This window comes from Mesoplodon mirus (assembly GCF_964341445.2).
Source record: "Mesoplodon mirus genome assembly, chromosome: 12".
NCBI lineage: Eukaryota > Metazoa > Chordata > Mammalia > Artiodactyla > Ziphiidae > Mesoplodon > Mesoplodon mirus.
The window spans coordinates 91,259,238-91,267,072 of NC_138988.1; positions in this window are offsets into that span (position 1 = coordinate 91,259,238).

Genomic DNA, 7,835 nt, shown 5'->3' on the forward strand with positions numbered 1-7,835 from the left:
TTTGTTGGAAGATTTTTAATCACTGTTACAATTTCAGTGCTTGTGATTGGTCTGTTTATGTTTTCTGTTTCTTCCTGGTTCAGTCTTGGAAAGTTGTGCTTTTCGAAGAGTTTGTCCATTTCTTTCAGGTTGTCCATATAATGGGCATATAGTTGCTTGTAGTAATCTCTCATGATCCTTTGTATTTCTGAAATGTCACTTGTTACTTGTCCTTTTTCATTTCTAATTTTATTGATTTGAGTCCTTTCCCTCTTTTTCTTGATGAATCTGGCTAATGGTTTATCAATTTTGTTTATCTTCTCAAAGAACCAGCATTTAGTTTTATTGATCTTTGCTATTGTTGTCTTTGTTTCTATTTCATTTACTTCTGCTCTGATCTTTATGATATCTTTCCTTCTACTAACTTTGGGTTTTGTTTGTTCTTCTTTCTCTAGTTCCTTTAGGTGTGAGGTTAGATTGTTTATTTGAGATCTTTCTTGTTTCTTGAGGTAGGCTTGTATTGCTATAAACTTCCCTCTTAGAACCGGTTTTGCTGCATCCCATAGGTTTTGGATCATCTTGTTTTCGTTGTCATTTGTTTCTAGGTATTTTTCGATTTCATCTTTGAGTTCTTCAGTGATCTCTTGGTTATTTACTAATGTGTTTTTTAGCCTCCATGTGTTTGTGTTTTTTACGTTTTTTCCCCTGTAATTCATTTCTAACCTCATAGCATTGTTGTCAGAAAAGATGCTTGAAATGATTTCAATTTTCTTAGATTTGCCGAGGCTTGATTTGTGACCCAAGGTGTGATCTATCCTGGAGAACGTTTCCTGTACACTTGAGAAGAAAGTGTAATCTGCTGTTTTCGGATGGAATGTCCTATATGTGTCAGTTAAATCTTTCTGGTCTATTCTGTCATTTAAAGCTTGTGTTTCCTTAATAATTTTCTGTCTGAATGATCTGTCCATTGGTGTAAGTGAGGTGTTAAAGTCCCCCGCTATTACTGTATTACTGTCAATTTCCTATTTTATAGCTGTTAGCAGTTGCCTTATGTATTGAAGTGCTCCTATGTTGGGTGCATATATATTTATAATTGTTATATCTTCTTGGGTTCATCCCTGATCATTATGTAGTGTCCTTCCTTGTCTCTTATACCATTCTTTATTTTAAAGTCTATTTTATCTGATATGAGTATTGCTACTCCAGCTTTCTTTTGATTTACATTTGCATGGAATATCTTTTTCCATCCCCTCACTTTCAGTCTGTATTATGTCCCTAGGTCTGAAGTGGGTCTCTTGTAGACAACATATATATGGGACTTGTTTTTGTATCCATTCAGCAAGCCTGTGTCTTTTGGTTGGAGCATTTAATCCATTCACGTTTAAGGTAATTGTCGATATGTATGTTCCTGTTACCACTTTGTTAATTGTTATGGGTTTGTTTTTGTAGGTCCTTTTCTTCTCTTGTGTTTCCCACTTAGAGCAGTTCCTTTAGCATTTGTTGTAGAGCTGGTTTGGTGGTGCTGAATTCTCTTAGCTTTTGTTTGTCTGTAAAGCTTTTGATTTTTCCATCGAATCTGAATGAGATCCTTTGCTGGGTATAGTAATCTTGGTTGTAGGTTCTTTCCTTTCATCACTTTAAATATATCGTGCCACTGGCTTGTAAACTTTCTGCTGAGAAATCAGCTGTTAACCTTATGGGAGTTCCCTTGTATGTTATTTGTCATTTTTCCCTAGTTGCTTTCAATAATTTTTCTTTCTCTTTAATTTTTACCAATTTGATTACTATGTGTCTCGGCGTGTTTCTCCTTGGGTTTATCCTGTATGGGACTCTCTGCGCTTTCTGGACTTGGGTGGCTATTTCCTTTCCCATGTGAGGGAAATTTTCAACTATAATCTCTTCAAATATTTTCTCGGGTCCTTTCTCTCTCTCTTCTCCTTCTGTGACCCCTATAATGTGAATGTTGTTGTGTTTAATGTTGTCCCAGAGGTCTCTTAGGCTGTCTTCATTTCTTTTCATGTGTTTTTCTTTATTCTGTTCCATGGCAGTGAATTCCACCATTCTGCCTTCCAGGTCAGTTATCCATTCTTTCTGCCTCAGTTATTCTGCTATTGATTCCCTCTAGTGTATTTTTCATTTCAGTTATTGTATTGTTCATCTCTGTTTGTTCTTTAATTCTTCTAGGTCTTTGTTAAACATTTCTTGCATCTTCTCGATCTTTGCCTCCATCATTTTTCTGAGGTCCTGGATCATCTTCACTATCATTATTCTGAATTCTTTTTCTGGAAGGTTGCCTATCTCCTCTTCATTTAGTTGTTTTTCTGGGGTTTTATCTTGTTCCTTCATCTTATGCAAAGTCCTCTGCCTTTTCATTTTGTCTATCTTTCTGTGCATGTGGTTTTCCTTCTACAGGCTGCAGAATTATAGTTCTTCTTGCTTCTTCTGTCTGCTCTCTGGTGGATGAGGCTATCTAAGAGGCTTGTCTAATGTCTTTTTTTTTTTTTTTTTTTTTTTTTGCAGTACACGGGCCTCTCACTGCTGTGGCTTCTCCCATTGCAGAGCACAGGCTCTGGACATGCAGGCTTAGCAGTCATGACTCACGGGCCCAGCTGCTCTGCGGCATGTGGGATCCTCCTGAATCGGGGCACGAACCTGTGTCCCCTGCATCAGCAGGCAGACTCAACCACTGCACCGCCAGGGAAGCCCCTAATGTCTTTTTTGTTAAGAGAAATGAGGCTGGTAACGCTAACTCATTTTTAAAAACAGTTTTATTGAGATACAATTAACACAAGATACAATTTGCTCATTTAAACTGAAATTCGGCTTCTTTTAGTATAGTCACAGATATGTGCAACCATTCTCACAGTCAATTTGAGAATATTTTTCATTACCACAAAGAGAAACCCTGTACTGTTAGTTATTGCCCCTTTGTTCCCTAGCCCCCCATCCCCACCCCACCTACCCTAAATAATCATTAATTTACTTTCTGCCTCTATAGGTTTGTCTGCTCTGGACATTTCATATGAATGGAATCACCTCATATGTTGCCTTTCGTGACTGGCTTCTTTCACTTAGCACAATGCTTTCAAGTTTCATCCATGTCATACAACATATTAGTATTCTGTTCCTTTTTATTGCAGAAAAATATTCAGCATGGATATACCATATTTGTTTAACCATTCTTCTGTAGATGCACATTTCAGACATTTTTTTGCCATTACATCTCAGCTATGTAATATATCATCCAATGTATGAAATCATGTAATTAATTTTATTTTCGGTGAAAATAATGGATTATCGATGTCTATAATATACCCAACTAACTCAAGAGAGCAGTATAACTTAGAAAATTATAAACAATAATGGAGAAGTCTCCATAACCATCAGTGAGATGTGGGGCTAATCAGTTTCAAATGCTAAAACGTGAATATAGAGCCAGCAAAACTGGAATGAGTTAGTTGTGCTAAGGAATGCTCCAGGTTTCTCAAAGCACTAGAGTCAGTCTGTGTGTTCCCACTCCTGCTGCTAACTAGCATTGACATTTTATTTGCAGTTTGAAAAACAGGTAAGGTTTAAACCATCAAGAATTTCAAACAAATAGATTCTTTACTTACAGCAATCATTTTCAACTTGAGCAAACATCTCACTTAAAAACACATAGCAGCTTTTAAACCACTGCCAAAATATTAGGGCAAATAGTTTTTTTTTTTTTTTGTCTTGGCAGAGTGTAATAAACATACAATGCCTCGCTTAAATATTCATCGACTCCCAGCTTGCAGTACAGTAACTTAATAATAAAATATTTTGAAGAGGGAATGATGCTGTGGAGTTTGTGATACCACTAATGGATTTGGAGAGGTTGCTAATGCATTGTAGGAGGAAGTGAATTGAGCTCTCGTGTGTAAAGGGGGATTATAAAATATAATTATGAAAAAGCAATAGTGGCAGGCTTGAGGAAGTTCTGTTGATGTGTGGGTACTACAAATGACATGTTTTTTTGTTGAGGAAGAAGGCTTAGATGGATATTTACTGTGCTAGCAGTCTTCTCTATCTGGAAACATGGAATGCATTATGGAAATGGCCACTTTGTGAACTCTCGACTGAAAATTAAATAGTGTAAGATGGAGGCTGACAAGATCCATGCAGCTTTTCATTTTGAGTAACAGTTGTCTAGGAAGCCTAAGCTTTCCTATGAAGAGCTTCATGAAGACACTGGAAGAAAAAAAGAGTGATATAACTGTCAAAGTCGATGAAAAAGTTTTTTTTTGTAAAAAGAAGCTTAAGGAATTCTAGGATTCAATAATTCATGGTATCCTGCTGGTAGTGCAGAAAGCATGAGGATCTTTCTGAATATCATTTCCTGCGTGCAGCATTGACAACTTGTTATAAATAGTGGTCAGTGGTGGGAGCAAGTATGCTCGGGCAGGCAATTAGAACCTTGACTTCTTTCTAAGTTTCCAGTTCTAGTCTCATTTCTTAACCTCAGGCTCTGCCCCTTAGGGCAAAATGAAAAAAACATTCTTAGAACATTAATCTGATATTTACTGGGAAAAAAAGTACAATACCTAACAATTAAATATATGTAAGAACATTGAAGAGACAGACCTTATTGATACAGTTTTAGCCTCAATCTGTAACCCCTTCCCTTCATGAGAAATTCTTCACTATATGCTTAAAGTTCAGTGTTTTTCTCCAATCTTTAAACATGGGATAGGGCCTCCCTGGTGGCGCAGTGGTTGAGAGTCCGCCTGCCGATGCAGGGGATACGGGTTCGTGCCCCAGTCTGGGAGGATCCCATATGCCGCGGAGCGGCTGGGCCCGTGAGCCATGGCCGCTGGGCCTGCGCATCCGGAGCCTGTGCTCCGCAACGGGGGAGGCCACAACAGTGAGAGGCCCGCATACCGCAAAAAAAAAAAAAAAAAAAAGAAAAAAAAACACGGGAGATATATATATAAAATAGCAATAAAGTTTATTTTTCTGAAGCACATAAGTAAGTGAGTGCTGCCCTTTAATGGAGCTATTTGGGAAGACAGGTGTTCTTATAATCTTGATATTGTTTAACACATTTATGAGACACTATTTCTGTAAAGAAATTTTAAAAATTAGGAAAAAATTCAAATGGAAAATATATGCATCTTGAAGTTTAAATAGTTAATATCTGCCACATTTAGTTTAGATCTTCTCTCTCTCTCTCTCTCCCCCTCTTCTGATACAAGAACTACTGATATACCCAAACCCTCACTCTCATTTATTCGCTCTTCCTCCACTCTTGAGAAACTGGTGTGAACCTTTCCCACGCACTTTTGAAAAAGACTTCATTTTTGGTAGAGTAGTTTTATGTTTGCAACAAGGAGATTTCCCATATACCCCCTCACTCCCCCACGTGCATAGGTCCCCCCATTATCAACACCACTCACCAGAATGGTGGATTTTTTTTTTTTAAACCAGGAATGGGTCTACATTGACACATCCAAAGTCCTTTGTCTAACAAAGATCGATTGGCTACATTTGTGTGGTTCTATTTTGATACTAGACTGACAACTGTGGTTCATGAAATCACAAAGGGTGAACCCTCCACCTTTTTCTTTTTCAAAAGTGTTTCAACTATTCTAATTCCTTTGTATTTCCATATATATTTTAGATTCACTTGTCGATATCCACAAAATTTCTACTAGGATTTTGAGGTGGATCATGTCGAATTTATAGATCAACTAGAGGAAAATTTTCATATAAATAACATCGAGTCTTCCAATACATGAGCATGACATACTTCTCCATTTTATATAAGGTTCCTTTGCTTTCTTTCGTCAGTGTTTCATAGTTTTAGCCTACAGACCCTGCACATATTTTATTAGATTTATATCTACATATGAATGATCCTATTTTAAAATTTCTACTTCCAAATGTTCAGGTCTAGTATTTAAAAATGTTATTGAATTGCCTTGAATTTATGTATTTATTTGGAGAGAATTTTTAAGATGTTGCAGCTTTTAATTATATGGAATATTTTTCCTTCTATCTAGGTATACTTTTACGTCTTTCAGTACATTTTCTCCTAGTTTTTAAAATAATTTTGTGGCAGTTACAAATTGAATCATAATGCAATTTTATTTATAATTGTTTCTGGTTGCATAGAAATGCTATTACATTTTGTATTTTAATCTTGTACTCAGTAATAATGCTACACTCTGTAAGTCAGCATTGTTTAGTAAAAATGTAATGTGAACCACATAAGTAACTTAAAATTTTTTGGCAGCCACATTCAAATACAGAAAGAACTTCAAGTGAAATTAATTTTAATAATATATTCTACTTAATACAATATATCAAAAATGTTATCATTTTTAACATGTGATCAATATATAATTTATTAATGAGGTATTTTCTTCTTTTTATATTAAGTCACCAAAATCTGGTATGTATTTTATACTGAAAGGAGATCTCAAGTTGGATGATTATCTTTCAATGGTTAAAGTAAAATGCAGTTCTGCTAAAACAATGAAGTCCCATCAAAACAGTAATATTTAATAAAAATATTTCATACTGCTTCAGTTTTTAAATTTACAGTTAAATTAATTAAAATTAAATTAAAAATTCAATAGCACAGTCACACTAGTCACATTTCAAGTGTTCAAGAGACACACAAAGCTAGCAGCTACCTTATGGACAATGTAGCTCTAATATGTTTCATTTTTCTTTATAATATTTTGGCCTTATTTTATATTTTTCTTTCTTCTGTCTTTTCCAGGTGTATTCCATTGTTCATTTTCTCCAGTTGGATGATTATTTCATTAATTTAAATGCTTCCTTTCATGTTAGTATAATCAATTTAAGAAGATTATAATTTTCTTCAAAGTACTGCTTTACATATATCTCATTGTCATTCAGTTTTACATTTGTTCTAATTCCATTGTCATGTCTTCTATGACTCATGAATAATTTAGGGATACTTTTTCAAATTTCCAAACATATAAGAAGACTTAGTAATATTTGTATTATTATTTCAATTTCACTGCATCACAGAGAACTTAGTTGATATAATATATATACTTTGGTATTTGTTGAAACTTGATTTGTGGCCTAGTATGTTCTATCTGTCTTTATATGGTTAAGCTCTAAATTTATTTCATCTTTATTAATTTTTAGCCAGTGTGGTCTATTAATTTCTAAAAGGCATCCTTTTATAATCTCCTATTATAATTATTATTTTGTTGATTCTTTGTAATTTTAGGAATTCTTTTTTTTTTTTTTTTTTTTTTTTTTTTGAGGTGTGTGGGCCTCTCACTGTTGTGGCCTCTCCCATTGCAGAGCACAGGCTCCAGACGCACAGGCTCAGTGGCCATGGCTCACGGGCCCAGCCGCTCCGCGGCATGTGGGATCTTCCCGGACCGGGGCATGAACCCACGTCTCCTACATTGGCAGGCGGACTCTCAACCACTGCGCCACCAGGGAAGCCCTAGGAATTCTTTAATAATATATTTGAGATTATATTTTTGAGAGCACACAGTTCAAAATTGTTCCTATCCTTCTGTAGTGGTCTTTTTCTATCTATCTTTCTATCCATCCATCCATCTATCATCCATCTATCCTTCCTTCCATCTATCCATCCATCCATCCTTCTATTTATGGGTCTTTTGTTTAGCATTTGTCTGATAGACCCTTTTACATTTCTTTTCTTTTCAGTTTATGTCTCATTACATGTGTTTCTTGTTTACAGCATTGTCTTTTTAATTTCCAGCTTACTTCCTGCAAAGCAGACCCTGTGACTCAGATTTGGGTGCAGCAATTTATTTGGGGAAGTGAGGCCAGAAAACTTACATGAGAAAGTCGGAGAAGTGAGATGGGAGAAAAATCAG